Source organism: Salmo trutta, chromosome 21, assembly GCF_901001165.1.
Source record: "Salmo trutta chromosome 21, fSalTru1.1, whole genome shotgun sequence".
In the NCBI taxonomy this organism is placed as follows: domain Eukaryota; kingdom Metazoa; phylum Chordata; class Actinopteri; order Salmoniformes; family Salmonidae; genus Salmo; species Salmo trutta.
Window position 1 is genome coordinate 38,284,716 of NC_042977.1, and position 27,149 is coordinate 38,311,864.

Here is a 27,149-nt window from a genome sequence, read left to right on the forward strand (position 1 = left end):
TTGTCCCCAATAACAAAAATGGGATATGCGTCAACAGCAACCTTGGGAAAATCCTCTGTATTATCATTAACAGCAGACTCGTACATTTCCTCAGCGAAAACAATGTATTGAGCAAATGTCAAATTGGCTTTTTACCAAATTACGGTACGACAGACCACATATTCACTCTGCACACCCTAACTGGACAAACAAACCAAAACAAAGGCAAAGTCTTCTCATGCTTTGTTGATTTAAAAAAAGCTTATGACTCAATTTGGCATGAGGGCCTGCTATACAAATTGATGGAAAGTGGTGTTGGGGGAAAAACATACAACATTATAAAATCCATGTACACAAACAAACAAGTGTGCGGTTAAAATTGGCAAAAAAAACACACACATTTCTTTCCACAGGGCCGGGGGGTGAGACAGGGATGCAGCTTAAGCCCCAGCCTCTTCAACATATATATCAACAAATTGGGAGGGCACTAGAACAGTCTGCAGCCCCCGGCCTCACCCTACTAGAATCTGAAGTACGGTTTGCTGAGGATCTGGTGCTTCTGTCCCCAACCAAGGAGGGCCTACAGCAGCACCTAGATCTTCTGCACAGATTCTGTCAGACCTGGGCCCTGACAGTAAATCTCAGTGAGACAAAAATAATGCTGTTCCAAAAAAGGTCCAGTTGCCAGGACCACAAATACAAATTCCATCTAGACACCGTTGCCATAGAGCACACAAAAAACTATAAATACCTCTCCCTAAACATCAGCGCCACAGGTAACTTCCACAAAGCTGTGAACAATCTGAGAGACAAGGCAAGAAGGGCCTTCTACGCCATCAAAAGGAACATAAAATTCGACATACTAATTAGGATCTGCCTAAAAATACTTGAATCAGTTATAGAACTCCTTGCCCTTTGTGGTTGTGAGGTCTGAGGTCTGCTCACCAACCAAGAATTAACAAAATGGGACAAACACCAAATTGAGACTCTGTATGTAGAATTCTGCAAAAATGTCCTCTGTGTACAACGTAAAACACCAAATAATGCATGCAGAGCAGAATTAGGCTGATACCCATTAATTAGCAAAATCCATTAAAGAACTGTTAAATTCTACAACCACCTAAAAGGAAGCTATTCCCAAACCTTCCATAACAAAGCCATCACGTACAGAGTAAAGAACCTGGAGAATAGCCCCCTAAGAGAGCTGGTCCTGGGGTTTAAAAAAACCTTTATTTAACCAGGTAGGCTAGTTAGAACAAGTTCTCATTTGCAACTGCGACCTGGCTAAGATAAAGCAAAGCAGTTCGACACATACAAAGACACAGTTACACATGGAATAAACAAACATACAATCAATAATACTGTAGAAAAATCTATATACAGCATGTGCAAATGAGGTAGGATAAGAGAGGTAAGGCAATAAATAGGCCATGGTGGCAAAGTAATTACAATATAGCAATTAAACACTGGAATGGTAGGATGTGCAGAAGATGAATGTGCAAGTAGAGATACTGGGGTGCAAAGGAGCAAGATAAATAAATAAATGTATTAATAAATACAGAATGGGGATGTGGAAGATTGGATGGGCTATTTACAGATGAGCTATGTACAGGTGCAGTGATCTGTGAGCTGCTCTGACAGCTGGTGCTTAAAGCTAATGAGGGAGGTAACAGTCTGCAGCTTCAGAGATTTTTGCAGTTCGTTACAGTTATTGGCAGCAGAGAACTGGAAGGAGCACGGGTGGGTGCTGCTATGGTGACCAGTGAGCTGAGATAAGGCGGGGCTTTACCTAGCAGAGACTTGTAGATGACCTGGAGCCAGTGGGTTTGGCAACGAATATGAAGTGAGGGCCAGCCAACGAGATCATTCAGGTCGCAGTGGTGGGTAGTATATGGGGCTTTGGTGACAAAACAGATGGCACTGTGATAGACTGCATCCAATTTTCTGAGTAGAGTGTTGGAGGCTATTTTGTAAATGACATCGCCGAAGTCAAGGATCGGTAGGATGGTCAGTTTTACGAGGGTATGTTTGGCAGCATGAGTGAAGAATGCTTTGTTGCGAAATAGGAAGCCAATTCTAGATTTAATGTTAGATTGGAGATGTTTAATGTGAGTCTGGAAGGAGAGTTTACAGTCTAACCAGACACCTAGGTATTTGTAGTTGTCCACATATTCTAAGTCGGAACCGTCCAGAGTAGTGATGCTGGACGGGCGGGCAGGTGTGGGCAGCGATCGGTTGAAGAGCATGCATTTAGTTTAACTTGCATTTAAGAGCAGTTGGAGGCCACGGAAGGAGAGTTGTATGGCATTGAAGCTCATCTGGAGGTTAGTTAACACAGTGTCCAATGAAGGGCCAGAGGTATACAGAATGGTATCGTCTGCATAGAGGTGGATCAAAGAATCACCAGCAGCGAGAGCGACATCATTGATATATACAGAGAAGGGAATCAGCCAGAGAATTGAACCCTGTGGCACCCCCAAAGAGACTGCCAGAGGTCCGGACAACAGGCCCTCCGATTTGACACACTGAACTCTATCGGATAAGTAGTTGGTGAACCAAGCGAGGCAATCATTTGAGAATCCAAGGCTGTTGAGTCTGCCATTAAGAATGTTGTGATTGACAGAGTCGAAAGCCTTTGCCAGGTCGATGAATATGGCTGCACAGTAATGTCTCTTATCGATGGCGGTTATGATATCGTTTAGGACCTTGAGCGTGGCTGAGGTGCACCCATGACCAGCTCTGAAACCAGATTGCATTGCGGAGAAGGTACGGTGAGATACGAAATGGTTGGTAATCTGTTTGTTAACTTGGTTTTCAAAGACCCTAGAAAGGCAGGATAGAATAGATATAGGTCTGTAGCAGTTTGGGTCTAGAGTGTCTCCCCCTTTGAAGAGGAGGATGACCGCGGCAGCTTTCCAATCTAAGGGAATCTCAGACGATACGAAAGAGAGTTTGAACTGGCTAGTAATAGGGGTTGCAATAATTTCGGCAGATCATTTTTGAAAGAGAGGGTCCAGATTGTCTAGCCCGGGTGATTTGTAGATGTCCAGATTTTGCAGCTCTTTCAGAACATCAGCTATCTGGATTTGGGTGAAGGAGAAGTGGGGGAGGTTTGGGCGAGTTGCTATGGGGAGCGCAGGGCTGTTGACCGTGGAAGGTGGAAAGCATGGCCAGCCGTAGAAAAATGCTTTTTGAAATTCTCAATTATTGTGGATTTATCGATAGTGACATTGTTTCCTAGCCTCAGTGCAGTGGGCAGCTGGGAAGAGGTGCTCTTATTCTCCATAGACTTTACAGTGTCCCAGAACTTTTTTGAGTTTGTACTACAGGATGCAAATTTCTGTTTGAAAAAGCTAGCCTTAGCTTTCCTAACTGCCTATATATATTGGTTCCTAACTTCCCTAAAAAGTTGCATACAGGGGGGATATTCGATGCTAATGCATCATGCGTCATTCCAGGATACCCCGGCCAGGTCAATTAGAAAGACCTGTTCGCAGAAATGTTTTAGGGAGCGTTTGACAGTGATGAGGGGTGGTCGTTTGACTGCAGACCCATTACGGATGCAGGCAATGAGGCAGTGATCGCTGAGTTCTTGGTTGAAAACAGCAGAGGTGTATTTGGTGGGCGAGTTAGTTAGGATGATATCTATGAGGGTGCCCGTGTTTACGAATTTGGGGTTGTACCTGGTAGGTTCATTGATAATTTGTGTAAGATTGAGGGCATCAAGCTTAGATTGTAGGATGGTCGGGGTGTTAAGTATGTCCCAGTTTAGTTCACCTAGCAGCACGAGCTCAGAAGATAGATGGGGGGCAATCAATTCACATATGGAGTCCAGGGCACAGCTGGGGACAGAGGGTGGTCTATAGCAAGCGGCAATGGTAAGAGACTTGTTTCTGGAAAGGTGAATTTTTAGAAGTAGAAGCTCGAGTTGTTTTGGTACAGACCTGGATAGTAAGATAGAACTCTGCAGGCTATCTCTGCAGTAGATTGCAACACCGCCCCCTTTAGCAATTCTATCTTGGCGGAAAATGTTATAGTTAGGGATGGAAATTTTAGGGTTTTTGGTGGTTTTCCTAAGCCAGGATTCAGACACGGCTAAGACATCCGGGTTGGCAGAATGTGCTAAAGCAGTGAATAAAGCAAACTTAGGGAGTAGGCTTCTAATGTTAACATGCATGAAACCAAGGCTTTTACGGTTACAGAAGTCAACAAATGAGAGCACCTGGGGAGTAGGAGTGGAGCTAGGCACTGCAGGTCTGGATTAACCTCTACATCACCAGAGGAACAGAGGAGAAGTAGGATAAGGGTACGGCTAAAGGCTATAAGAACTGGCTGTCTAGCACGTTCGGAACAGAGAGTAAAGGGAGTAGGTTTCTGGGCACGATAGCATAGATTCAAGGCATAACGTACAGACAAAGGTATGGTAGGAAGAGAGTACATTGGAGGTAAACCTAGGCATTGAGTAATGAAGAGAGACGTTTAAACTAGGTGATGTCATCGCATATGTGGGAGGTGGAACAACATGGTTAGTTAAGGCATATTGAGCAGGGCTATAGGCTCTACAGTTAAATAAGACAGTAATCACTAACCAGGACAGTAATGGACAAGGCATATTGATATTAGGGAGAGGCATGCGTAGCCAAGTGATCGTATGGGTCCAGTGAGTGGTTGGGCTAGCTGGGGACACGGTGATTCAGACAGTTAGCAGGCCGGGGCTAGCAAGCTAGCAGTTAGCAGGCCGGGGCTAGCAAGCTAGCATAAGGGCCTTAGAGGGATGTCACGATGGGGGAAAGTCTGTTTTTGCCTCCTCGCGCGGTGATGTTGATAGACCATTTGTGGAATTAGTAGGGTTCCAAGTAGCAGAGGGGTCCAAGTCCAATTGGCAAAATGGGCATAGTGGTCCAAGAAACTGGCCGGTGGATCAGATATCAGTCCAATATGCTATAGATAGCTAGCAGGCCGCGGTTAGCAGAATGGGCCTTCAGGGGACGTCGCGCCCGAGGGGCCTGTTGGGATCCTCGGGCAGATTATGTCGGTATTCCAGTCATGAAGGATCGGCGGGGTTCCGTGCCCCATACCGGCAGTAGAAGGGGTCCAGATATTGTAGCCGAGGAGTGGGCTTTAGGAGTAGCCCAGGAGCCCTAGCCGGGAGATGGGTCTAGCATGGGCTAGCCCCAGGCTTGTTGGTGCTTGCTCCGGGACAGAAACGTTAGCCAGGAGTAGTCAACCCGGGTTGCGGTTAGCTAGCTGCCATGATCCAGATGAAAGGGTTCAGAGTTTGCGGTAGGAATCCGGTGATATGGACAAACACAAACAGAACCCACAGAGCCCAAGGACAGCAACACAATTAGACCCAACCAAATCATGACAAAACAAAAAGAAAATTACTTGACACATTGGAAAGAATTTACAAAAAAACAGAGCTAACTACAATGCTATTTGGCCCTAAACAGAGAGTGCACGGTGGCAGAATACCTGACCACTGTGACTGACCCAAAATTAAGGAAATCTTTGACTATGTACAGACTCAGTGAGCATAGCCTTGCTATTGAGGAAGGCTGTCGAAGGGAAGACCTTGCTCTTAAGAGAAGACAGGCTATGTGCATACTGCCAGCAGAATGAGGTGGAAACTGAGCTGCACTTCCTAACCTCCTGCCAAATGTATGACCATATTAGAGACACATATTTCCCTCAGATTACACAGACCTACAAATACATTTTGATAAACTCCCATATCTATTGGGTGAAATACCACAGTGTGCAACCACAGCAGCAAGATTTGTGACCTGTTGCCACAAGAAAAGGGCAACCAGCGAAGAACAAACACCATTATAAATACAACCTATATTTATGTTTATTTATTTTCCCTTTTGTACTTTAACTATTTATCATTTCAACACTGTATATAGACATAATGACATTTGAAATATTTTGGAACTTTTATTAGTGTAATGTTTACTGTTTTTATTGTTAATTTGACTTTTGTTTATTATCTATTTCACTTTCTGTGCCACTGTAAACATATGTTTCCCCTTAAATTGAAATTGAATTGAGAGAGAGAAAAACAGGACAGAGCAGATAGTGTCCCAGTTGGCTATTCTCCTCTTTCCTTGTTACACATGAGACAGTTCCCATTAAAGCCCGCTGCACTTAACTGGATTACAGCAGAGTTAAGGCACACTGTGTTCTGGCCTGGGCTTGGCAAATGGGTGTCAGCTTTAAACTGATTTCAGATCTTCGAAAAGGGGGGAAGTTTACACACATTGCTTATAGGTTTGGTTTCCAATTTCTATTTCAACCTGGGGAACAATGGGATAGGAAAACGTACCATTTGAATTCAGGGCCTATCAATAAACTAGTCAACATAACCTTTAGTTGAAATGGCTTTCACAAGTTAGGCCTAACATAACATTACAAGATGTGTGTTATTGGTTTAGGCTCCTGCTGCATGTTTTTCTCTGGTCAATCAGGTTGAGTTAGTTTCAGTCTCTGAGAGAGCCTATGGTTGAATGATGTGTAGCATATTGGTATATGCAACATAGGAAGTAGTTTGCAGGAGAATTAAAGGCTCAGTGCAAAAATCTTAATAAAAAAAAAAATATTGTATTGAACAGGCAGGGAGCAGGTCTCGAACCCTCGACCTTCAAGCCCGAAGTCCGGCGCGCTATCGACTGTGCCTACCTTACACTATATATATTTTTTTTTGTAATCATTTTTTTATAATGATTTTTCAGGGGGTGCAGTACCTCGATTTCCCACGGTTATGCTATGCAATATTTGTTCTCCCACAAATAGGCTACTGTATTTTTGTGGCAAGGTTAATTATTCGATTGGTCTGAATAGCTAGCAGTCTGTTTTCACTTTTCACTCAGGCTTAGACACTGTGCAATAGAAACGTCCTTACATCACCCTTGGAATGCTCGAACCACGACCGCTACAGCTGAAGAGACACATACACACACACTTTTAGAACAGAGTCAGAGGGACACGCACGAGACTAGACTAGTGGGGTTGATGCAATCGTCTCAGATTAGACCGGACTTTGCTTTTCGTTTCATTTATTTGGAATTCTGCAGTGAAAGCGCCTGCGCTAGCTAACTGTACGTGACGTCAAAACCAACATGGCGGTCAAGGTGACTTCGGCATCGCTTGCTTTACGTTTCAGAAATCGCTTTTAATGTTGTCTGCATGTTTTATCTGTTTTGTATTGGGTATATGACTATATCGTTTAAGGGATTATTTGAGTCTGTTTTTGGCGGGTGTAGGGCATTCATTGCTCCTTGCATCACTGCGGTAACGCCCGGTCTCTGGCCTTGAATGAACATCCACAAGGCGGAGTTAGCGATAAGGCTAGCGTCTACATCTGATTAACATTGCGATACTAGCTATCTACTAACTCGCAAGATTGTGCAATAATGACAACCACATCACTCAACTACCATCGTGTGTCTAAATACCCTCTTATCCGCGCTGCTCTTTGCTGTTTTAAACCTAACGAGTCATTTGAAGAAGGGTTTGTGTCTTCGTATTTTGAGTAACGTTACTGTAGCTAACTAGCCAGTAGCTAGCTAGTTAGCAGTAGCAGGATTTCCTGGTCAACTCACCTGCAGTAACAGTTGGTGTGATACTTTGCATTAGCATTCGTTTTGACAATAATGATATGTCTTGTAGGATAGCAGTCTTTCAAGTCCTCTGTTTGCTTTTGGAATCTTTTCATTTGTAATTTCCAATTGCAAGGAGACACACTTTATCTCAGTGTCAGCTAGCTAGTATTGAATACAAAACCAAACAGCTAGTTAGTTAACAGTTTACATTATGTAAATGTAACTAGCCGCTGTGTATTTGTTTTTGCTGCAGAACGGGTCATTACCTTTAACATTTTTATCTTTATCATATTGCTTGGCAGGTGCAGTCCACCAAACGGGCAGACCCGAGCGAGTTGAAGGTTATCTTTCAGAAGGTAAGAACAACTCTTTGGCCTTCAACTTTAGTCAGCCTCAAATGATCACTATGCACATGCACAGTTTATATACAAAGTGACTCACAATCACAGCTTGGAATCAGCTACCCTCCCTAAACCCTAACCTCCACCATCAGGAAGATGATGCGAAACGGACTATAGTTCAGTTCCTTGGGGAAACATCTAGGGTCACTATCCCCCCAGGGTGAACTGAAGTCATGATTTAGCTTGAGGGAATCTTGTGGGGAGCTGTCTCACTATGCTCTTTAAAGACCAACCCACACACTTTATGTTGTTCTGTCCTTGAGCTGTTCTTGTCTATTAATGTTCAGTATTATTAAATGTTTTGTGTGGACCTTAAGAAGAGTAGCTGCAGCTTTCGCAACAGCTAATAGGAATCCTAATAAAATACCAAAATACACACAACATACACCATTCACCATTACTGTGTATCTCAATAGTGTTTCCTCTTCATCTGTTCTACATGGAGAAGAGGCTATAGAGTAGAATGCACCCTATGCATTAAATCACTGAGAAGGGCAGGCTGTATCATGCATGGGCATGGCATGGGTGCCCGGCTGGTAGCAAACGTCAGTGTCAGTTAACCTTGCCACAAGAAATCCCTCTGCCATAGCTTGAGTCATGTGACATTTGCCTGTGTTTGAATGTGGCAGGCATTCTGTGATGGAGTAAGCAAGCATCTATCGGCTGAATTACAAAGCTAAATGCCTGTGTGTTCACACTGTGTCATCGTCGGCATTAAGTCATGGGAGGGCTGTCAGTTCTGCCTGTTGTTTCCCTCCCTGGCAGGGCACCTATACACTGTGTACAAAACATTAGGAACACCTTCCTAATATTGAGTTGCACCCACTTTGCCCTCAGAACAGGCTCAATTTATTGGGGCATGGACTCTACAAGGTGTCAAAAGAATTCCACAGGGATACTGGCACATCTTGACTCCAATGGTACCCATAGTTGTGTCAAGTTGGCTGGATGTCCTTTGTGTGGTGAACCATTCTTGATACACACGGGAAACTGTTGAACGTGAAAAACCCAGTAGCATTGCAATTCTTGACACACACAAACGAGTGCGCCTGGCACCTACTACCATACCCTGTTCAAAGGCAGAAAAATATGTTGTCTTGCCCATTCACCTTCTGAATGGCACACATACACAATGTCTTAAGGCTTACAAATCCTTCTTTAACCTGTCTCCTCTCCTTCATCTACACTGATTGAAGTGGATTTAACAAGTGACATCAATAAGAAATCATAGCTTTCACCTGGTCAGTCAGCAGATGGTACATTAGGCTATACAAAGGGGGGTTATACACATTTTACATACTGTATGTCATGTAAGAGTTTAGAGGTCATGTATTAGTTGAAAGATTGTACAGTATTCAGCATTTCTCAGAACCCGCTTAAGCTGTGAGTTCCATGTTGAACATAAATAAGGGCTCTTCTAAAGTGTATTTACAATTGCACACTGTTGTGCTTGATCCTTCATGGCTCTGTGGATGAAACAGCAGTCAGTGCCTCGTACGGGCTAATAGAGCTATTGAAAACATAACATAAAGCCTAAGATGGCTTAGCTCACAAAGCTGGGGCAACAGCTAGTCCGAGCCAACTAGATGAAAAATTGGTCAGTGTGCCCTTGAGCTAGGTTCTTAACCCTAATTGCTCCTGTAAGTTGCTCTGGATAAGAGTGTCTGCTAAATTACTCAAATGAAAGGTTAGGTAAAGAGACCTTACACAAAATACTTTCTGCAAAGTTCTTATTCCTCTAAGGAATCGGAATCCTTGTAAATAGGCTAGTTCACCTTTTAGTTGTCAGTCGGACATGTCAAGTCATATGCATAACTGCGGGTAGGTGTGCTGAGGGTGCTGAAGCACCCCCTGAAAAATCAGAATATTTTTTTTTGCTGTATTAAAAAGTGGTGCACTGGACCTTTACTAGTATTAGCGGACCAATATAGATATCTGTTGCACGGCAAAAAATCATTCAATCTCCGCTTTGGCAAAAAAGGTGGTTGTATAATGAAGAACAGTAACTTACAGGATTCAATAGTTGGAATTGTAAGAGTTGTTGCTATGTCCCTTTCTCTGTGATTCTGTCATTCTAATGGAATCCAGAAAGAACAAAACCCTGTCCTCAAACATTTACATCAAATTAAATATTCTTGATAATTTAACATGAAAAACAACTACTTTGTACAGTATTAATTTACCCTCCTTACAAACCACTTAATGTAAATGAATATTACTGTATTGTACATAGGCAGGTCATCTAGGTTTGTACCTGTAGACTTCATCACCATGATGGAAAAACATTTAGTACATTGAGACATCAAGTGGTTTGTGGTGATGTGGCTCAGTTGGTAGAGCATAGCGCTTGCAATGCTAGGGTTGTGGGTTCGATTCCAATGGGGGGCCAGTATGAATATGTATACACTCACTACTGTTATTTTCTCTGGATAAGAGCATCTACTAAAATGTAAAAGAAACTGAAATGGTCATTTTCACGTAGAAAAAGTTGCATTTGCAAAGTATTTCAAGAGACTGGAAAACATTTCAAGGAAGTATTTTTATATTCCACAAGTATTTTCATATTAACTGTTCTGTACAGATAATTATCAAACTCAAGTCACATGCTGGTAAACACTCACATTTAGTTTAAATTATTTTCACAAAAGTAGTGCACTGGGTCTTTACTAGTCCTGTGTTAGTGGTCTGATATAGACAGGGGCAAGAAAAAATTGCAGCACCCACAAACTACTTCCTGTGGCTATTGTCATACGTAGTTATATTTGGAGAGGGATGCTCATTGATTGAGCTTATCTTATGTATATAGGCTTTCCAGTTGTTCACACAGTGTCTACACACAGTGCACAGGTTATACTGCCAGAGTGTGAGGCCTTAACAAAATCAATGCCCTTATCGTGTGTGTCTACCCGGGAAGAAGTAAGAGTCACATTTAGAACCACCTTAGCGTGCCAGTGTGGTGGATAAGAGTCAGGAACCCAAACTCCCCCTGTATGCATCCTGTCCTAACCCCCCTCAACATGTCAGTGTTTAGCAGGAAACTCAACATGATGTGATGTGGGATTCTGTCGTAACCCTTCTAAGCATGACAGAGGAGTTTATAATTCTCAGGGTTATGATTGTTATAACAGTACAAGGAAGGAACCCAGTGGGACTCTGTCTGTCATAACCCCTCCAGCATGCCAGTGTGGTGGATGCAGATGGCGAGAAGTTGATGACCCCGGGGGACTTTGTGCAGAAATACCTGGGCCTGCACACACAGATCCACCACAACCCCAAAACTGTCCAGCTCATCGCAGGTGTAGCTGATACCACCAAGGACGGGTAAGGAGCTGCCAACATTCACCCTCTCTCTGTTGTCCTCCTCTTTGTTTATCTTCGCACACCCTCTCTTCACCAAAAGATGGGTAAAGAGCTGCCTCCCTTCTCTCTCTCTGTTATCTCTCTTTTTCTGTTGAACAGTTGCTCAAGCTTCCTGCCTTGTATCTTTCCCTTTCTATTTCTCTCTCTCCTGTGTCTCATTTCAATTCAAATAGCTTTATTTGCATTTATTCACATATGTTTACATTGCCAAAGCAAATGAAATAGATAATAAGCAATAAAAAATTTATAGTAAACATTACACTCACAGAAGTACCAAAGGTATAGAGACATTTTAAACATCATATTATGGCTATATGCAGTGTTGTAACAATGTGCAATGTGTTAAAGTACAAAAGGGAAATGCATATGGGTTGTATTTACAATGGTGTTTGTTCTTCACTGGTTGCCCTTTTCTTGTGGCAACAGGTCACGAATCTTGAATCTGTCTTGTCTTGAGAGCCAGGTCTGCCTACAGTGGCCTCTCAATAACAAAGGCTATGCTCACTGAGTCTGTGTACTCTCTGTTTATGGCCAAATAGCATTGTAGTTTACGCAGGTTTTTTTTGTTAATTTTTTTCCAATGTGTCAAGTAATTATTTGGCAGCGATTACAGCCTCGAGTCTTCTTGGGTATGACGCTTCAAGCTTGGCATACCTGTATTTGGGGCGTTTCTCCCATTCTTCTCTGCAGATCTTCTCAAGCTCTGTCAGGTTGGATGGGGAATGTCACTGCACTGCTATTTTCAGGTCTCTCCAGAGATGTTTGATCGGGTTCAAGTACGGGCTCTGGCTGGGCCACTCAAGGACATTCAAAGACTTGTCCCAAAGCCGCTCATGTGTTGTCTTGGCTGTGTGCTTAGGGTCGTTGTCCTGTTGGAAGGTGAACCTTCGCCCCAGTCTGAGGTCCTGAGCGCTCTGGAGAATGTTTTCATTAAGGATCTCAATGTACATTGCTCCATTCATCTTTCCCTCAATCCTGACTAGTCTCCCAATCCCTGCCTCTGAAATAGATCCCCACAGCATGATGCTGCCACCATCCGTAGGGATGGCATTGAAATCTAATTTTATTTGTCACATGCGCCGAATATAACAGGTAGACCTTACAGTGAAATACTTACTTACAAGCCCTTAACCAACAATGCAGTTAATAAAAACATTTTAAAAAGTATTAAAGAGCAGCAGTAAATAACAATTGCGGGGCTATATACAGGGGTACTGGTACAATGTGTCAATGTGCGGGGGTACCAGTGTCGAGGTAATTATGTACATGTAGGTAGAGTCATCAAAATGTCTATGCATAGATAATAACAGACAGTAGTAGTAGTAGTAGTAGTAGTAGTAGTAGCAGCAGCAGCTTGGGGGAGGGGAAATGCAAATAGTCTGGGTAGCCATTTGATTAGCTGTTCAGGAGTCTTATGGCTTGGGGGTAGAAGCTGTTTAGAAGCCTCTTAGACCTAGACTTGGCGCTCCGGTACCGCTTGCCATGCGGTAGCAGAGAGAACAGTCTGACTAGGGTGGCTGGGGTCTTTGACAATTTTTAGGGCCTTCCTCTGACACCGCCTGGTATGGAAGTCCTGGATGGCAGAAAGCTTGGCCCCGGTGATGTACTGGGCCGTACGCACTACCCTCTGTAGTGCCTTGCGGTCGGAGGCTTAGCAGTTGCCATTCCAGGCAGGGATGCAACCTGTCAGGATGCTCTCGATGGTGCAGCTGTTAAACCTTTTGAGGATGCCATGCCAAATCTTTTCAGTCTCCTGAGGGGGAATACGTTTTGTCGTGCCCTCTTCACGACTGTCTTGGTGTGCTTGGACCATGTTAGTTTGACGGTGATGTGGACGCCAAGGAACTTGAAGCTCTCAACCTGCTCCACTACAGCCCTGTCGATGAGAATGGGGGCGTGCTCGTTCCTCCTTTTCCTGTAGTCCACAATCATCTCCTTTGTCTTGATCACGTTGAAGGAGAGGTTGTTTTCCTTGCACCACATGGTCAGGTCTGACCACCTCCCTATAGGCTGTCTCGTCGGTGATTAGGCCTACCACTGTTGTCATCGGCAAACTTAATGATGGTGTTGGAGTTGTGCCTGGCCGTACAGTCATGGGTGAACAGGGAGTACAGGAGGGGACTGAGCACGCACCCCTTAGGGGCCCCTGTGTTGAGGATCAGCGTGGCAGATGTGTTGTTACCTACCTTCACCACCTCGGGGCGGCCAGTCAGGAAGTCCAGGATCCAGTTGCAGAGGGAGGTGTTTAGTCCCAGGGTCCTTAGCTTATTGTGCTTTGAGGGCACTATGTTGTTGAACGCTCAGCTGTAGTCAATGAATATCATTCTTACATAGGTGTTCATTTTGTCCAGGTGGGAAAGGGCAGTGTGGAGTGCAATAGAGATTGCATCATCTGGGGATCTGCGGTATGCAAATTGGAGTGGGTCTAGGGCTTCTGGGATGATGGTGTTGATGTGAGCCATGACCAGCTTTTCAAAGCACTTCATTGCTACAGACGTGAGTGCTACGGGTCGGTAGTCATTTAGGCAGGTTACCTTAGTGTTCTTGGGCACAGGGACTATGGTGGTCTGCTTGAAACGTGTTGGTATTACAGACTCGGAGAGAGGTTGAAAATGTCAGTGAAGACACTTGCCAGTTGGTCAGCGCATGCTCTTGAGTACACGTCCTGGTAATCCGTCTGTGAAATTTGACCTGTTTAAAGGTCTTACATCGGCTGTGGAGAGCGTGATCACACAGTCGTCCGGAACAGCTGATGCTCTCATGCATATTTCGTTGTTACTTGTTTAGCTTGTCTGGTAGGCTCGTGTCACTGCTTTTGAAAGCGGCAGCTCTAACCTTTTGCTCAGTGCGGATGCTGCCTGTAATCCATGGCTTCTGGTTGGGGTATGTACGTACAGTCATTGTGGGGATGACGTCCTTGATGCGCTTATTGATGAAGCCAGTGACTGATGTGTTTTACTCCTCAATGCCATCGGAAGCATCTCGGAGCATATTCCAGTCTGTGCTAGCAAAACAGTCCTGTAGCTTAGCATCTGCTTCATCTGACCACTTTTTTTTGTTGACCGAGTCACTGGTGCTTCCTGCTTTAATTTTAGCTTGTAAGCAGGAATCAGGAGGATAGAGTTATGGTCAGATTTGCCAAATGGAGGGCGAGGGAGGGCTTTGTACGTGTCTGTGTGGAGTAAAGGTGGTCTAGAATTGTTTTTCCTCTGGGTGCACATTTTAACATGCTGATAGAAATTAGGTTAAACTGATTTAAGTTTCCCTGTATTAAAGTCTCCAGCCACTAGCAGCGCCGCCTCTGCATTAGCATTTCCTGTTTGATTATGGCGGAATACAGCTCATTGACTGCGGTTTTAGCGCCAGCCTCGGTCTGTGGTGGTATGTAGACATCTACGAAAAATACCAATGAACTCTCTAGTTAGATAGTGTGGTCTTCAGTTTATCATGAGATACTCTACCTCAGGCGAGCAAAACCTTGAGACTTCCGTGCACCAGCTGTTGTTTACAGCTGTTCTCTCCTGCCGATAATGTATAACCCGCCAGCTGTCTGTTCTTAATGTCGTCGTTCAGCCACAACTCGGTGAAACATAAGATAATAGTTTTAATGTCCTGTTGGTAGGATATACGTGCTTTGTTAGTCTCATTTATTTTCCAATGATTGAAGGTTAGCTTACAGAACGGAAGGCAAGGGCAGATTAGCCACTGGTCACATGATCCGCGAAATCTGTTTCCTTTTCCTGCGAGTCACGGGGATCTGGGCCTGGTCGGGGGTCCATACTATATCCCTCGCGTCTCACTCATTGAAGAACTCCTCGTCCAACTTGAGGTGCGTAATCCAAGTTCTGATGTCTAGAAGTTATTTTCGGTCATAAGAGACGGTAGCAGCAACATTATGTACAAAACAAGTTACGAACAACGCGAAAAGAAAGAAAATAACATGGTTGGTTGAGAGCCGATACGACGGCAGCCCTACCCTCCGACCGCCATCTTTCAGGAGATGAGCGGTGCCTGGTTTTCTCCAGACGTGACTCTTGGAGTTCAGGCCAAAGAGTTTAATCTTGGTTTCATGAGACCAGAGAATCTTGTTTTCCATAATCTGAGAGTTCTTTAGGTTCCTTTTGGCAACTCCAAGTGGGCTGTTGTGCTTTTTACAGAGTGGTTTCCATCTGGCCTGATTTGTGAAGCACTACGGAGATGGTTGTCCTTCAAGAAAAGGTATTCCCAAACTGGGGGTACGCGCAATGCCGTCAGGGGTACACCAAATAAAAATGTGATTCACATTAAAAAAAAATAATAATAATAATTTAAATCTAATTTTCAAACGGGGCTATACATTTGGGTGAGGTTTTTTTCTCGCCTGAGTAGCCTCGTTTCACTGCCAAAAATACAATTAAACCATCGTATTCAGCGAAATAACACAATGTCAAAAAATTAAATAATCCAATCACATTAACCGTTACTCTCTCGCAGGAATTCCACTAATGGTCTGTATGTAGCCAAACGTAGCTGCTGCTCATGTTGGTATCTCTACTGAAGATGCAAAAGCCATGACAGGGAGACATAGTGGAGTGGTAATGCGCGTGCAAGCAGTTGCTCCCGACGCCACTTGTGTACACTGCAGCAACCACCGAGAGGCTCTTGCTGCCAAGGGAATGCCTGACCACTTGAAAGACTTTATGGACACTTACAGTAAAAATTGTTAACTTTGTTAATCTTACGACAACGATCCCGTAACCAGGACTGAGTTTGACAACAGCCAGTGAAAAATCAGAGTGCCAGATTCAAAACCACAAATCTAATAATTTCAATTTCTCAAACATAGGACTATTTTACACCATTTTATAGATACACTTCTCCTGAATCAAACCACGTTGTCCGATTTCAAAAAGGCTTTACAGCGAAAGCAAAACATTAGATTATGTTAGGAGAGTACATAGAATCAAATAACCACACAGCCATTTCCAAGCAACTAGCATGCATCACAAATACCCAAAACACAGCTAAATGAAGCACTAACCTTTGACGATCTTCATCAGATGACACTCCTAGGACATCATGTTACACTACATGCATTTTTTGTTCGATAAAGTTCATATTTATATCTAAAAACAGCATTTTACATTGGCGCGTGACGTTCAGAAAATATTTTCCCTCAAAATCAGCACTACAATTTACAAAAATACTCGTCATAAACGTTGTTAAATAATATACTGTCATTCGAAGAATTATAGATGAACATCTCCTTTATGCAACCGCATTGACAGATTTCAAAATAACTTTACTGGGAAAGCACACTTTGCAATAATCTGAGTACTGCGCTCAGAAAAACACACTAGGCAATACAGAGAGCCGCCGTTTTGGAGTTATCTAAAATATTAAATAGCATTAGAAATATTCACTTACCTTTGATGATCTTCATCAGAATGCACTTCCAGGAATCCCAGGTCCCATGGAGTTTATGTCCAAATAGCTCCTTGTTATTCGCACGTTCAGTTCAGCTACTCCAAATGTTGGAAGCGCGCCCAAAAGTTCACGATGAAAAGTAAAAAATAAAAAATCTATTTAGGTTCGTTCAAATATGTCAAACGTTGTAAAGCATCAATCTTTAGGGCCTTTAGAACGTGAAAATTCAGTAATATTCCAACCGGACGGTTCCGGTGTCTTGAAAAACGTTTTGGAACACAGCTACCCCTCGCATGAATGCGCGCCAATGAACTGATGTCCTTCCCTGGGTCTACAACTTCCCAGCCGCCTTGTTCGGTCTCTGTTCATCGTAGACGCCTCAAAGAACTTTCTAAAGAATGTTGACATCTAGTGGAAGCCTTAGTAAGTGCACAATGATTACTACGTCACTGTGTGTTCGATAGGCAATGACTTGAAAAGAGCCCACGCATCAGAACTCCACTTCCTGGTAGGATTTTTGTCAGGTTTTTGCCTGCCATATGAGTTCTGTTATACTCACATACATCATTCAAACAGTTTTAGAAACTTCAGTGTTTTCTATCCAAATCTACTAATAATATGCATATCCTAGCTTCTGAGTTTGAGTAGGATGCAGTTTAATATGGGCACGTATTTTTTCCGAAAGTGACAATACTGCCCCCTATGCGATTGTTGTTTTAATGCAAGGTCCTTGAACTCTTGTGTATTTTCTGCGCTATGCAATGATATGGGCAGCGACCATGTAACGCTTTTACAACATACAGAAGTGTGCTGGTTATCAAGGGGCAGAGTATTGATGGATTTTTTTTAAATTGAGAGACGAGCTAGATTTTCTTTACTGACCATAATTTTCACTTGTCTTACCGCTTGCATGATGATACGTTTCTCACACAACTGGCCTATCTGGGGGATGTTTTTTCTCTCCTGAATGATCTGAATCTAGGATTACAGGGACAGCTATATTCAATGTGTCGGACAAAATTGAGGCTATGATTAAGAAGTTGGTGCTCTTCTGTCTGCATTAACAAGGACGCAGGTCTTTCCATCATTGTATGATATTTTCTTTTGTGTGCAAATGAACTCAAGCTTACGGACAATGTCAAATGTGATATAGTGAAGCACCTGAGTGAGTTGGGTGCGCAATTACACAGGTACTTTCCTGAAATGGATGACACAAACAACTGGCTCGTTGTCCCTTTCATGCCCTGCCTCCAGTCCACTTGCCGATATCTGAACAAGAGAGCCTCATCGAAATTGCAACAAGCGGTTCTGTGAATTTTATTTAATCAGAAGCCACTGACAGATTTCTGGATTGGGTTGCGCTCAGAGTATCTTGCCATGGCAAATCTCGCTGTTAAGACACTGATGCCCTTTACAACCACGTACCTATGTGAGAGTGGATTCTCGGCCCTCACTAGCATGACAACTAAATACAGGCACAGATTGTGTGTGGAAAATTATTTAAGACTGAGACTCTCTCCAATACAACCCAACATTGCAGAGTTATGTGCATCCGTTCAAGCACACACTTCTCATTAACCCGTGGTGAGTTATTCACAATTTTTGATGAACAAATAAGGTTTTATATGTAAGATGGCTAAATAAAGAGAAATTATTGATTATTAGTATATTGTTATTTGTGCCCTGGTTCTGTAAGAGCTCTTTGTCACTTCCCATGAGCTGGGTTGTGACAACTCACACTCATTCTTGTGTTTAATAAATGTATTGTATAGTGTGTGTGTGTGTGTGTGTGTGTGTGTGGCAGGCTTACAATGATGTCAAAAAAACATTATTTGAGAGTGTGCTGACCCTGGTGTTAGAGGGGGTACGCAACTGGAGGTTGAATGTTTGAAGGGGTATGGGACTATAAGAAGTTTGGGAACCACTGTTCTAGAAAGTTCTCCCATTTCCACAGAGGAACTCTGGAGCTCTGTCATTGACCTTTGGGTTCTTGGTCACATCCCTGACCAAGGCCCTTATCCCCTGATTGCTCAGTTTGGTCGGGCAGCCAGCCACTGTTCTTGGGGACCTTCAATGCTGCAACATTTTTTGGTACCCTTCACCAGATTTGTGCCTGGACTTAATCCTTTCTCGGAGCTCTACGGACAATTCCTTCGACCTCTTGGCTTAGTTTTTTCTCTGACATTCACTGTCAACTTTGGGACCTTATATAGAAAGGTGTGTACCTTTCCAAATCATGTCCAATCAATTGAATTTACCACAGTTGGACTCCCAAGTTGTAGAAACATCTCAAGGATGATCAATGGAAACAGGATGCAGCTGAGCTCAATTTGTTGTCTCATAGCAAAGGGTCTGAATACTTATGTAAATGTATTTGTTTATTTTTAATAAATGTGCAAAAATGTCAAACCGGTTTTTGCTTTGTTATAATGGAGTATTTGTAGATTTAATCCATTTTAGAATACAGCTGTAACGTGAGAAAGAGAAGGGGCTGAATACTTTCCGAATGCACTGTAATTGTATTGCTGTTTTGGGGCTCTGTGGGGTCTGTTTGTGAACAGAGCCCCAGGACCAGCTTGCTAGGGGACTTCTCTCCAGTTTCATCTCTGTAGGGATGGCTTTGTTATGGAAGGTTAGGGAATTGCTTCCTTTTAGGTGGTTGTAGAATTTATCTACTCTTATTTTTTTTTATCTGCCTAATTCTGCTCTGCATGCATTATTTGGTGTTTTTATGTTGTACAAGGAGGATGTTTTTGCAGAATTCTGTGTGCAGCCTCAATTTGGTGTTTGTCCCATTTTTGTGAATTCTTGGTTGGAGAGCGGACCCCAGATATCACAACCATTAAAGTGCAATGGGTTCTATAACTGATTCAAGTATTTTAAGCCAGATCCTAATTGGTATGTCATTTTGTTGCTTTTGATGGCGTAGAAGGCCCTTCTTGCCTAGTCTCTCAGATCGTCCACAGCTTTTTGTGGTCCTGGAAACTGGACCTTTTTTGGAACACCATTATTTTTCTCTTAATGAGATTTACCATCAGGGCCCAGGTCTGACAGAATCTGTGCAGAAGATCTAGGTGCTGCTGTAGGCCCTCCTTGGTTGTGGACAGAAACACCAGATCATCAGTAGACATTTGACTTCAGATTCTAGTTAGGGCGATCAAGTTTCTATTTATATATATATATAACATTTTTCATCTATATTTAACCAGGTAGGCTAGTTGAGAACAAGTTCTCATTTACAACTGCAACCTGGCCAAGATAAAGCAAAGCAGTGCGACACAAACAACAACACATGGAATAAACAAACATACAGTCAATAACACAATAGAGAAACTGTCTATATATGGTGTGTGCAAATGAGGTAAGGCAATAAATAGGCCATAGTGGCGAAATAATTACAATTTAGCAATTAAACACTGGAGTGATAGATGTGCAGAAGATGAATGTGCAAGTGGAGATACTGTGGTGCAAAGGAGCAAAAAAATTATAACAATAACAGTATGGGGATGGGGTGGTTGGATGGCCTATTTACAGATGGGCTATATACAGGTGCAGTGATCTGTGAGCTGCTCTGACAGCTGGTTCTTAAAGTTTTTTTTGTTTTTTTATTTTTGCAATTCGTTCCAGTCATTGCCAGCAGAGAACTGGAAGTAAAGGTGGCCAAAGGAGGAATTGGCTTTGGGGGTGACCAGTGAAATATACCTGCTGGAGCGCGTGCTACGGGTGGGTGCTGCTATGGTGACCAGTGAGCTGAGATAAGGCGGTGCTTTACCTAGCAAAGACTTATAGATGACCTGGAGCCAGTGGGTTTGGCAACGAATATGAAGCGAGGGCCAGCCAACGAGAGCATACAGGTTGCAGTGGTGGGTAGTATATGGGGCTTTGGTGACAAAACGGATGGCACTGTGATAGACTGCATCCAATTTGCTGAGTAGAGTTTTGGAGGCTATTTTGTAAATGACATAGCCAAAGTCACGGATCGGTAGGATAGTCAGACTTTTGAAGGTATGTTTGGCAACATGAGTGAAGGATGCTTTGTTGCGAAATAGGAAGCCGATTCTAGATTTAACTTTGGATTGGAGATGCTTAATGTGGGTCTGGAAGGAGAGTTTACAGTCTAACCAGATACCTAGGTATTTGTAGTTGTCCACATATTCTAAGTCGGAACCGTCCAGAGTAGTGACGCTAGACGGGCGGGCAGGTGTGGGCAGCGATCGGTTGAAGAGCATGCATTTAGTTTTACTTGCATTTAAGAGCAGTTGGAGGCCACGGAAGGAGAGTTGTATGGCATTGAAGCTCGTCTGGAGGTTAGTTAACAGTGTCCAACGAAGTGCCAGAGGTATACAGAATGGTGTCGTCTGCGTAGAGGTGGATCAGAGAATCACCAGCAGCAAGAGCGACATCATTGATGTATACAGAGAAAAGAGTCGGCCCGAGAATTGAACCCTGTGGCACCCCCATAGAGACTGCCAGAGGTCCGGACAACAGGCCCTCTGATTTGACACGCTGTGAAGTATTTGATATATTCAAGTTTGTTTTAGTGCGATATGAAAAATGCCTGTATTGCATGAATCCATGTTTTGTTGTAACGTTTTACAAATGCAGAATCTCACTCTCTTCTCTGTCAGCCCAAAGTCTAATCATGTCCCAATTGCCTGACAACATGTGCACAGAGGTTATCCACCAATCACAATCCTAGACAGCCTTTCACAAATTGTAACCACACCGGAGAAGTGTAGTGGCGGTAAGAGTTCCACCAAAATGGAAAGTGAGGAAGCCAGCTCAGCCTCTCGTGAGGATGAAATCATCCCAAGAAGGGCAGGAATGTTTTTTTCAGAAATATGGAAATGTTTCGGGTTTAAGAGGTCTGATGTTCACCAAACGAATGTCCTGTGCAAAATGTGTCGAAAGACAATTGCTACGAAAAGCAGCAGTACAACCAACAGCTTCCATCACCTGCAACTGAAGCACGCGGTGGAATGGGAGGAATGTGTGAGACTGCCGATTCCAGTCGCCCGATTCCCAAAACGTCTGCTAAAAGACAAACTACCATACCCAAATTATTTTCAAACGTAACCCCTTATGACAAGAAAAGTTTGAGGTAACGGATGCAGTGACCCATTACATAGCGAAAGATATGGTTCCAATCTTTACAGTAGAAAAGCCAGGCTTTAAAAAGCTGCTAGGTACAATTGACCACAAATATCAGCTACCAAGCCGCAAGTATTTCACGGAGGCCGGGTGCTGCAGACTATTCTAGTGCCCTCGCCAATTCATTGATATATATGTTGAAGAGGGTGGGGCTTAAGCTGCATCCCTGTCTCACCCCACGGCCCTGTGGGAAGAAATGTGTGTGTTTGTGTAAATGGATTTTATAATGTCATGTTTTTCCCCCAAAACCAGTTTCCATAAATTTTGAATAGCAGATCCTCATGCCAAATTGAGTCAAAAGCATTTTTTAAATCAACAAAGCATGAGAAGACTTTGCCTTGTTTTGGTTTGTTTGTCAATTAGGGTGTGCAGGGTGAATATTTGTTCTCTCGTACGGTAATTTGGTAAAAAGCCAATTTGACATTTGCTCAGGACATTGTTTTCACTGAGGAAATGTACAAGTCTGCTGTTAATGATAATGTAGAGGGTTTTCCCAAGGTTGCTGTTGACACATCCCACGGTAGTTATTGGGGTCAAATTTGTCTCCACTTTTGTGGCTTGGGGTGATCAGTCCTTGGTTCCAAATATTGGAGAATATGCCAGAGCCGAGGATGATGTTAAAGAGTTTAAGTAAAGCCAATTGGAATTTGGGGGGTGTATATTTTATAATTTCATTTAGGATACCATCAACACCACAGGCCCTTTGGGGTTGGAGGGTTTGTCTCTCGCTTCCCCCCCACTCCTCCACCGTGAGGCAATACAGAATATTGCAAATCCTTTGTTGATGACTGGGTTCTTTCTTGTCAATTGTTTCTATGAAGTTGTGTTTAAATTGCTCTGCCATTATTATTGTATGCGGTATTATTGGTTGGGTTACTCCTGGGCTGTGACATGTGTCTTAGCCAGTGGGGAGAGAAGATATCTGGCAAGCAGGCTACCCTCTCTTCAGCTGATGTGTGTCTGGTAGCAGTACTCCATCTATCCTACTCTTTTCCTTTCAGCAGGGTTAATACCTGCCTAATCTTTATCTTTACCCCTCTCTAACAATACCGCTACACAGACACAAGCAGTTTCCAGGTAGCCTAGCGTCAGGTCAGGTAGCCTAGCGTCAGGTCAGGTAGCCTAGCGTCAGGTCAGGTAGCCTAGCGTCAGGTCAGGTAGCCTAGCGTCAGGTCAGGTAGCCTAGCGTCAGGTCAGGTAGCCTAGCGTCAGGTCAGGTAGCCTAGCGTCAGGTCAGGTAGCCTAGCGTCAGGTAGCCTAGCGGTTAGTGTTGGGTCAGTAACCAAAATGTTGCTGGTTCGAATACCAAAGCCAACAAGGTGAAACATCTGCCTGTGCCCTTGAGCAAAGCACTTTACCCTAATATTCTCCAGGGGGCACACTACTACGGCTGACCCTGTAAAACAACACATTTCACTGCACCTATCTGATGTAAAGTAGTTCCAGTCAAAGGTTTGGACACACCAACTCTTTCAAGGGTTTTTCTTAATTTGTACTATTTTCTACATTGTAGTATAGAGGTTGACCGATTTTATGATTTTTCAACGCCGATACCGATTATTGGGGGACCCAAAAAAAAGCCGATGCCGATTTTTATATGTATTTGTAATAATGACAATTACAACACTACTGAATGAACACTTGTTTTAACTTGACTGACCCACCGCCAAACCGGTCATGCTGGAGGATGTTGCAGGCAGCGAAATGTTCTCCACGTCGTCTCCAGACTGTCACATGTGCTCAGTGTGAACCTGCTTTCATCTGTGAAGAGCACAGGGCGCCAGTGGCGAATTTGCCAATCTTGGTGTTCTCTGGCAAATGCCAAACGTCCTGCACGGTGTTGGGCTGTAAGCACAACCCCACCTTTGGACGTCGGGCCCTCATACCGTCTGTTTCTGACCGTTTGAGCAGACACATGCACATTTGTGGCCTGCTGGAGGTCATTTTGCAGGGCTCTGGCAGTGCTCCTCCTGCTCCTCCTTGCACAAAGGCGGAGGTAGCGGTCCTGCTGCTGGGTTGTTGCCCTCCTACGGCCTCCTCCACGTCTCCTGATGTACTGGCCTGTCTCCTGGTAGCGCCTCCATGCTCTGGACACTACGCTGACAGACACAGCAAACCTTCTTGCCACAGCTCACATTGATGTGCCATCCTGGATGAGCTGCACTACCTGAGCCACTTGTGTGGGTTGTAGACTCCGTCTCATGCTACCACTAGAGTGAAAGCACCGCCAGCACTCAAAAGTGACCAAAACATCAGCCAGGAAGCATAGGAACTGAGAAGTGGTCTGTGGTCACCACCTGCAGAACCACTCCTTTATTGGGGTTGTCTTGCAAATTGCCTATAATTTCCACCTGTTGTCTATTCCATTTGCACAACAGCATGTGAAATTTATTGTCAATCAGTGTTGCTTCCTAAGTGGACAGTTTGATTTCACAGAAGTGTGATTGACTTGGAGTTACATTGTGTTGTTTAAGTGTTCCCTTTATTTTTTTGAGCAGTATATATACTAGTGTAGTGATTTTAAGAAAGGCATTGATATTTATGGTTAAGTACACATTGGTGCAAAGACGGTGCTTTTTTTCGCGAATGCTCTTGTTAAATCACCCGTTTGGCGAAGTAGGCTATGATTCAATGAACAGAACAGGCACCGCATCGATTATATGCAACGCAGGACAAGCTAGATAACTACACATGGTTGATGATATTACAAGTTTAACTAGTGATTTGTTAAGATAGTTTTTTTATAAGATAAGTTTAATGCTAGCTAGCACCTTACCTTGGCTCCTTTCTGCACTCGCATAACAGGTAGTCAGCCTACCACGCAGTCTCCTCGTGCAGTGCAATGTAATCGGCCATAATCGGTGTCCAAAAATGCCGATTACCGACTGTTATGAAAACTTGAAATCGGCCCTAATTAATCGGCCATTCCGATTAATCGGTCAACCTCTATTGTAGAATAATGGTGAAGACATCAAAACTATGAAACAACACATATGGAATCATGTAGTAACCAAAATAGTTTTAACATCTCTAGGGTAGGTGGCACCAAATCGTCCCACCTACGTAACAGCCAGTGGAATCCTGTGGCGCGCTATTCAAATACCTTAGAAATGCTATTACTTCAATTTCTCAAACATATGACTATTTTACACCATTTTAAAGACAAGACTCTCGTTAATCTAACCACACTGTCCGATTTCAAAAAGGCTTTACAACGAAAGCAAAACATTAGATTATGTCAGCAGAGTACCCAGCCAGAAATAATTAGACACCCATTTTTCAAGCTAGCATATAATGTCACATAAACCCAGAAGACAGCTAAATGCAGCACTAACCTTTGATGATCTTCATCAGATGACAACCCTAGGACATTATGTTATACAATACATGCATGTTTTGTTCAATAAAGTTCATATTTATATCAAGAACCAGCTTTTTACATTAGCATGTGACGTTCAGAACTAGCATACCCCCCGCAAACTTCCGGCGAATTTACTAACAATTTACTAAATTACTCACGATAAACGGTCACAAAAAGCATAAGAATTATTTTAAGAATTATAGATACAGAACTCCTCTATGCACTCGATATGTCCGATTTTAAAATAGCTTTTTGGTGAAAGCACATTTTGCAATATTCTAAGTAGATAGCCCGGCATCACAGGGCTAGCTATTTAGACACCCAGCAAGTTTAGCCTTCACCAAAATCCGATTTACTATTAGAAAAGTTTGATTACCTTTGGTGTTCTTCGTCAGAATGCACTCCCAGGACTTCTACTTTAAATAATCCATAGTTATGTTCAAACAGCGGCGTTTTGTTCGTGCGTTCAAGACACTATCCGAATGGTAAATAAGGGTCACGCGCACGGCGCATTTCGTGACAAAAAAATTCTAAATATTCCATTACCGTACTTCGAAGCATGTCAACCGCTGTTTAAAAACAATTTTTCTGCCATTTTTCTCATAAAAAAGCGCTAATATTCCGACCGGGAATCTGCAATTAGGTAAACAGACGAAAGAAAATAAAGCACGGGTCGACTCGGGCACGCGCCTAAGCCCTTTGTCCTCTGATCGGCCACTTGTCAAAAGCGATAATGTGTTTCAGCCTGGGGCTGCCTCGACATCGTTCAGCTTTTTCCCAGGCTCTGAGAGCCTATGGGAACCGTAGGAAGTGTCACGTTACAGCAAAGATCCTCAGTCTTCAATAAACAGAGACAAGAAGAAGAACAACAACTTGTCAGACAGGCCACTTCCTGGTAAGAATCTTCTCAGGTTTTGGCCTGCCATATGAGTTCTGTTATACTCACAGACACCATTCAAACAGTTTTAGAAACTTTAGGGTGTTTTCTATCCAAAGCCAATAATTATATGCATATTCTAGTTACTGGGCTGGAGTAGTAACCAGATTAAATCGGGTATGTTTTTTATCCGGCCGTGTAAATACTGCCCCCTAGCCCTAACAGGTTAAACATATCTAAATATATTTTTTGTATTCTTCAAAATAGCCAACCTTTGCCTTGATGACAGCTTTGCACACGCTTGGCATTCTCTTGCAGGGTGCAGAACCACACTTTTAATCAGCTCTGAATGACACAGATGTAATGACCTACAAGCAGCCAATCCCCAAGGAATCTTCTAATTTTAGTTCAGTCTAGAGAAATGAACTGAAATCATGACAAGTGGTTAACAGTATTTTAAATACATGGGGTATTTTTAGAAATACTGCATGGCCTAATCTCACCCTACATCATTGTTGACATTTTTCTTATGTTTCAGTGAAAGCTGAGCCTTTCTCCTTCTGATTGGATGTTGTGTAACTGAAGCTTTGTCCTGCATGGCTTCATGTGTGTAATGTGTTTTAATGTTGCCTCTTTCTCTCTTTCCATAAAACACAACACAGGCTGATCTCGTTCCAGGAGTTCTTAGCGTTTGAGTCAGTGCTGTGTGTTCCGGATGCCCTCTTCATCGTAGCCTTCCAGCTGTTTGACAAGACTGGCACTGGAGACATCTCTTTTGGTACGTTACTGTGTGGACATGCTTTCGTCAACTGTTCCCATGGTTTCAGCCCAGAAAATGTTGCAATCATTTAATTGTTAATAGGATTACGATTTAGCACACTATTACGTTCTCTCTAAATCACTCTCACACACACTTTTTAGTGCTTGAGAGGGGGTGGTTGTGTGTGTGCTTGGCATGCCTAATAATCAAAGGGAACCAATTCTGGTTTGTTAGTATACTCAGTCAGCCT

At 43.2% G+C, this 27,149-nt stretch overlaps 1 pseudogene; it reads left to right on the forward strand.

Annotated features, from left to right (window-relative positions):
- The first annotated feature begins 6,886 nt into the window (after positions 1–6,886).
- LOC115157377 (calcium-binding mitochondrial carrier protein Aralar1-like) overlaps positions 6,887–27,149 on the forward strand; it is a 41,336-nt pseudogene continuing 21,073 nt past the window's right edge.